Here is a 7,757-nt window from a genome sequence, read left to right as displayed (position 1 = left end):
CGATCCCTGGTGCAAGCCTACTTCTATCGGGAAATACTCTGTGTTTCCCACAGGCGTCCTGACACAGGACTTCGCCCCATCATACATATCCATAATAGCTCTAATTATAACTTACAGTGATGCATAAATGATATATCACAACTTACAAAAGAGCCATATAAAAATGATATTCATAGCAACCATAAACACAAATCTTGTATCAAACAACTGGTCTTCACCTCTCAATTATATTTGAAACACAAACCATTTCTATAAAACCCATGAAGAAAATTTAAATTCGAGTTATAACTTACAGTGATGCATAAATGATATATCACAACTGATATAACCCAACTAAAATGCACCCCTTTTTAAACACCAAACACCTCTCAATGTTTTACCTTTCATCGACAAATGGCTTGTGAACATGTTTAAACTTAAGAGATAAACTAATGGTCACTCTTTTGCATAAAATCTTTTTCTATAGACCATATAAATCAATATATAATGAGCTCCACAAACTTTGGCAATATCGGTGCTATTTGAGTGTTTAATTGCTTCAAAAGTGGAACTTATAAGATCTAACCAAGCAATCTATATTCTATATAGACTTCAATGAAAAATCTACAATAGCAAGTATGGTAAATCAAAATCTTCAGTTCTTTCTAATGGGGAATACAAATATAACTAACCTTGCAACAACAAAACCCACATAAAAAGAACAACATCACCTGAGATATGCAACATTGAAAACTAAATCTTGATCATTTAACTCTTAATCATCAGGTGTCATTACACCAATTTCACCAAAGAGTGCTTAAGGTGAATATCATTCGAAGACTATTAATGAAATTAGGCCCAAAAACACCTTAAAGATATATTTCAATCTAAAATCCATAATAATTAGCTTATGACTAACCTCGTACCAGGAAAACAATGCTTCCATGTCAGATCGGTCATCTTTCAACTTCACATTCTATTCAATTATTAACATTTTAATTTTTAAAGTCAGTATAACAAAACAAAAGAATATCTTATAATCCATGTACAATCAACTTCATCTTACATACGCTTACAAAAATCACAATACCAGTTAGCATAAAATCAATTCAACTTACAGAGAGACTAAAATGATTGAATTCACAACTACTACTATTAGCACAAAATCACAATGTAATAGTTCAATGGGGTTTCTTTCAATAATATGCACCAATCCAAATTGTTTTAGGCAACTATACGGGAAATAACAGCTACAAAATCAATTGATTACGATGAAATGTGACAAAATTAACAACAAAAAGGATAGTCAAAACAATACGTGAGGGTCAGATATTTGAGAAGTTTTCATATACCTAACAACTTCATATGTACTTCGTGGCTTCTTCTTTATCCATGCCACCCTGGTTATCCAATATTGAAGAAATTAACAACTACAAAATTAGTTGATTATGATGTGTTTCAGTAAAAATAGAAGCTAGAAGTGGATTTAAGGAGGTACATGAGGGAAAAAATTAACCCTTACCAACAATCCTGCAAACTACCATACCATGTAAATTCTTCTTATGAACATTTCATCGAACACCTTGTATGCATTTGCATACTCACCATCTAATATCACTTCCAACAACTTCAACATGTAGCATCTACATAAAAGTTGTAGCTGATCATAAGCAAAGTCAATTGGTATAGCTTTAATAGCCACAAATTAGTTATTCCGAATATTAAAATGTATTCAAGAAGTCAAGGATTAAAGAAATACCTCATATGAAGAATTGTAATAATCTTCATGATTAACAAACGGCACAGGAGAGACTATCTTCATGAAATCCAAATTTCAGATACCTCTTAGAAACGATGACCATTCATGATCTGGATTCATGAATGGTACCTGGAAGATATGAAGGAAGCGTGCTCTGTAAATGGTTTTTTCATGGGTTAATGGGTTAAGCTCGAGGTATAAAAGTAGGCACGAGGTATAAAAGTAGGCACGCGTGACTGTATTTTTATATTCCCAGAGTTAATACTCAGTTTATTATTATATTCAGATTTTACTCCATATCTCCAGCTTTAAGGAGCTTCCTGTGAAAGCTTGTATTTATTTGTACTAGATTTAATTGTAAAAGAAATTCATTAATGACATCACTCTCATGGCCTCTCCTTTTTTCTTTTTTTATTTTGATTTTTTTTATAACTTGGTAAATTGTTTTTATGACATCATTGTTTTAGTCTTTTATAAGATTAGAATAAGATAAGATTAGAACAGACAATTATGCATTCTTTTATTCATAGATATAATCACTATTGTAAAAAACCCGATTACCCGCCAATTAATCCTCGATTAATCATTTTTAAAAGCAACTCCAAAACTCGTTTAATTAATCATTCAACCTCAATTGATGAGTCAAAGTCGCATTTGGTAATTAAAGTCGGTTAAAGTCAAAATTGGTCAGCATTTTAACATGTATTTAAACTAGAAATTTATAGTTTTTGAACAAAATGAATAAATTTATACACTTGTGTTAAAGTTTATGTTTATCTTTATAATTTTCTTCTATATTTACATATATAATATTTGAAATTTAATATTTAAATGCATAAAGTACAATCTGATTAATCCCCGATTAATCCCAGAATTTTTGATTAATCTTTTTAAAGTCTTGATCGATTAATCCTCGAATAGCGAATTTTACAACCTTGGATATAATTATATATAATATAACTATAACTACTATGGAGAACATCTCGACGTATTCCTATATGAATAATTTGTACAAATTCATATCAAATGTTTTTTACGTACTATGTTTAAATATATCATTATATTTTAGATGCATGTCCATTTTGGTCATTGTACTTGTTAATCTATTAAATAATCTTATTTACCAAACACTTACGAAATTGATTATTAGATTATTGCGTTTTCAAACAGCAAAATACAATCCAAACGCTAGTAATGTAAAATACGTTTTGCAACAGCTGATTATTTGATTCTAATTATTTAAAACGCATAATCAATTTTCTAAACGCAAATCCAAACACCCCTTAAAAAATAGTATCTTTTAAATTATTGTCTTGTCATTTTACTTGGCTTTAATTAATTTCTATTTATATTTATATTTCTCCAGATTTATAATTGCATTTTAAATTTTGTTCCATCTCCAAATTAATAATGTATGTTCTAATGGAGTATAAGATATTAAGATATATATAAGAATATAAGATATAACTAAATTGTAAAAGATATATTTAAAAATTATGATTATTAATAGTTGAGTTACTCTTTGAAAATTTAAACCAATATAAGATATAACTAAATTGTAAAAGATATATTTAAAAATTATGATTATTAATAGTTGAGTTACTCTTTGAAAATTTAAACCTTGTTATTAGACCACAGATAACGCTAGCGTTTCTCACCCAAAACCGTCCACAAACGCCCGGAACGCAGCGTTTGTGGGCATTTGTCCCTGGTCGTTTGTCAGCGAAAAACGCTGTAGCACTTTTGGCGTTTGGGTACGTGGCATTTTTCGATTGGTTGGTCAAATCCGGACGTTGCAGCCTCCAAAAAGCAGATGGCGAGTTTTTTTATTTATTTTTTCTTATTTCACTCCTTCTCTCTTCATCTCCTCCAAATATTCTTCCCCTTTTCTTCCAAATTAACATAAACCCGAACCCTAAAATCCTCTTCAAATGGCAAACAACAACAACAACGCAAACTCAAACCAAATCCCTAACGAAAACGAAAACGAATTGCCCAATTCGTTTATGAATTTAATCAATTACGGGGCATCTTCTATGCCTAACTTTGGTGCATCTTCATCAAACCCCAATGCTCAATCATATCCCAACTTTAGTAATTACTTTCCGGGTCAACGATTGAACGAGATGCAACAACAACAACTTATGCAACAACAACAATTTCAACTTCAAAATTTCAACTTACAACACATGTTGCATCAACAAGCTATGCAAGCTCAACAACAAAATCAATATCAACACATGTTGCAACAACAATCACAACCTCAAAGACAATCTCAACAACAACAATCGCAATTCCAAGTACCCGACACGCCTACTAGAAAGAAAAGAAGCCATAAGAAAAAAATTGGGGGTATGATTTTTTCCTATTTTTTTCGAATTTTTCCTATTTTTTTTCGAATTTTTTCCTATTTTTTTTCGAATTTTTTCCTATTTTTTTTCGAATTTTTTCATGTTGATTATAAGTTGTGTTTTTGATTATAAATTGTAGATAATTAGATGATTATATATGTTGATTATAAGTTATGTTTTGATTATAATTGTAGATTACAAGATGCTTTTTTTGATTATAATTGTAGATTACAAGATGATTATAGGTTTTTGTATGTTGATTATGATTATAAGTTATGTTTTTTGATTATAATTGTAGATTACAAGTTGTGTTTTTTTATTATAATTGTAGAATACAAGTTTTTGATTATAATGTAGATTATAATTTTAGATTATAAATGTGTAGTTTGTTGGTATAATTGTAATGTACGTAGGTGTATCGAAAAAGGAAATATATAAGAAAAAGATGTGGGATCCCGAAGAAGAAGCGTGGTTAGCCACTTGTTGGATTGACTCGTCCGAAGATTCAAAAAAGGGAAACTCTCAAAAAATAAGTACGTTGTGGAATACGATTTATGAGAAGTTTAACAACAATGAATGTGGTTGGTATCGTAGGGATGATCAATTGACGAGTAAATGGCGTAATGTTAATCGGGTTGTAAGGATTTTAATGGTTTTTACGAGGATGTGAAACGCAATTGGCGTAGCGGTCAAAATGATGAAGGGATCATGAAAAAAGCGTTGCTTATTTATAAAAGAGAAAAGTTGAAAGATTTTAATATGGTTCAAGCGTGGGATGTTTTGAAAAAACATCCAAAATGGTATGCACCACCGCCTTTCGGGGGAGAGGACGAGGGCGACGATGATGATGATGATGATGATAACGATGTTGAAGAAGGTTTTGATGATAGTTTTCATGTTGATCTTTCCGACTCGAGGCCGATTGAAAAAGAGTTGTTTGGTTCCGATCATTTGCAAAGGCCTCAAGGTAGAGACAAGGCAAAAAAGGCCGCGAGACGATCCGTTTCATCCGATGCGGGCACGGCATCACGTTCAACAAATTCTTCCAAGTCCTCTAAATATTCGGAAAAAAAAGAGGAGGAAAAAAGTACATCACTCGAGGCTTTTCGAAATGCGGCTTACTTACAACAAGCCGCGCAAGGGATTCAAATTCTTAAAACGGATATGCACGGGTTGAAAAAGAAGGATAAAAAGACCGTTCAAAAGCTAAAAAACTGAGTTCGTACTAAATTTAGAGAGATCGTGCAGATTTCGTCCGACGAAGAGAACGAGGAAGATGACAACACCGACAACGACGAGTAGTTTTTTTTAAGTATTACAATGTTTGAATAACGAATGACGGACGTTTTTTTTCCATGTTTATTTGTATGTTTTTTTTATTAATTCCTAGACGGTTTTTTAATGTATGTTTTTTTATTTAATTTATGTTGTTTTTTGTTTAATTAACTTGTTTTTATATATTAAAATTTACTAAACAAAATAAAGAAATACAAAAAAAAACAAAACAAAAAAAACAAATAAGAAATGCCACGTCACAGTCTTACCAAGACAAAAGCCCCCCATTACAACTCCCCCCCAAAATGTCATGGCCCAGTCACAGTTTTTCCCCAAAAAGTGCAACTCTACCACTCCACGTCACAGTCACCATTATCTATGGTCTTAACTAACTAGTTGAGTAGTTGACTATTACGAGCATAAAGTAAATTCAAAAAAGATTGTTTAATAATTTTGATTTATTGTTTTTTTTTAAAGCAAGAAAAATTTATTAACCAGTATTCCCGTCAAGTTAAAGACATTTCTTTGAGCTTCCAATATCAACTTTTGCAATGAAAACCACTAGCATGTGTGGGAGCACAATCCTTTTTACTATGGTTTTAATTATTGTCAATGTATAATTTCAATTTGTCAATTTAGACCGAGCATGTCTCCGTCGTTGTAACTTGTATTGTATCTTCATTGATTTGATGAAGATCTTTTCATTTAATACAATTCAATTTTTCGCCGTAAAAAAAAAAGTACGTTGCTAGTCCATACTACAATAATTTTCATTTATTGTAGTACCATGTATAAGTACACTATAAGGTTTACACATTTAAAAGTTTTTCGCCCCCGCAAGATATTCATTTTTTTTTCTTCTGAAAAGCAAGATTGTATTAAAAAGCAACACGAGATTAGTACAATAATGTTGGGCAAATGTTGCCAACCCTCACGAACAGAAGCTACACACGAAATCTATAAAGTTTGCGAGCTAGCAAACATCTAAACTAAAAAAAAAAATACATGATTAAGACACGTTGAGGTACACACTCGGATTGCAAAGCCAAGAGTGCCAATCAATCTTCTTCCCTTTAATCCTTTTTGAAATCCATTCGAAAGATTTGTTTTGAATTTCATTTAAAGCAGCCGGAGCGGCCACGATTTATCGCGGAAGACTTTGTTGTTCCGGTTATTCCAAATGAAATACGTACAAACCCATTCGACCGCTTGCCAAATTTTATTCCCGAGTGTCGACATGGAAACCGAAGCATTGCCCTTGAGGATTTCATTGGAGCTAAAGTTTAAAAAATTACTGAAACCCCACCATTCGAATACTCGATTCCAAACCTCCATTGAGTGTTTACAAAATATTAAAGAATGATCAATCGTCTCTAAATCGTCGTCACATAACGGGCACCGAACACTGTTTAAGTCAATACCCCTTTTGTCAAGCTCGGTTCTTATTGGTAGTCGTTTTTTACCAACCCGCCACATGAAGATCTCTATTTTTTGGAATTAAATTGTTTCGTAAGGTCTCTTGTGTTGTGAAGTTCCTGACCAGGGACTGCTCGTCGATCACAGCAGCAAGATGTTTGACCGTGAACTGACCAGTAGGAAAAAGTGACCACGACCAGCAATCATTTTTATCCTTATCGAAATTAAAAGCTGCGATAATCTGCTCAAGTGCTTCCAATTCTGATCTGGTACGACCTGTAGGCTCCCTGACCCAATTGAATTTTGCTGAACAGTCTGTTGCACCCACCTCCACGCGATCCTTTATTCGAACGTTTTGAACCTTTCAAGTCTGTAAATTCTAGGAAATCTTTGACTCATCTTGACACCTTCGAACCAAACATCATCCCAAAATAACGTTGAAGACCCATCATTAAAAATTTTGTTGAATGAAGCTCTAAAAGGAATGTCCATAGACTCCAAAAAGTTTCCTGCCACAACAATGTTATGTCACGTACCGAAAGTTTGGGTTCGAAGGGAATTTCCCTCCAAACCCAAACCCCCGTCCGGGCCGTGAATACTTCGTATAATTTTGACCCAAAGGGAATTGGTTTCGGTTTTAAACCTCCACCACCATTTTCTCAACAACGCTAAATTTTTGCTTTTTAGGGACCCCAAATTTAACCCCCTTTCCCATAAGGTGAAATAATGTCATCCCATTTTACCCAAGTCATTTTTGAGCCCGAATCGGACCCGCCCAAAAAAACACACATCTCACGCTCTCAAGTATATGTATCACACATTGGGGAGCACGAAAAAGCGAGAAAAAAATACAATGGGAGACTATTTATAACCGATTTAATAAGAGTTACCCTTCCTTCAAAAGATAACGTTCACATTCTTCAATCCGACAATCTTGATTTTATTTTATCAATTACTACATCCCACTCTTTTCTCTT

The 7,757-nt window shown here is 32.9% G+C and overlaps 1 long non-coding RNA gene across 1 annotated transcript; it reads right to left on the bottom strand.

Moving 5' to 3' along the window:
* Window positions 1-236: 236 nt before the first annotated feature.
* LOC139863133 (uncharacterized) lies at window positions 237-1,944 on the bottom strand. Its single transcript, XR_011764407.1, has 3 exons — window positions 1,739-1,944; window positions 1,502-1,622; window positions 237-1,379 (listed from the first exon to the last, which is right to left on the bottom strand). It is a non-coding gene; the product is annotated as an uncharacterized lncRNA (long non-coding RNA).
* Window positions 1,945-7,757: the final 5,813 nt, after the last annotated feature.

Source organism: Rutidosis leptorrhynchoides, chromosome 1, assembly GCF_046630445.1.
Source record: "Rutidosis leptorrhynchoides isolate AG116_Rl617_1_P2 chromosome 1, CSIRO_AGI_Rlap_v1, whole genome shotgun sequence".
Classification (NCBI taxonomy): Eukaryota; Viridiplantae; Streptophyta; class Magnoliopsida; order Asterales; family Asteraceae; genus Rutidosis; species Rutidosis leptorrhynchoides.
This window is presented reverse-complemented; position numbering and strand designations above follow the sequence as displayed.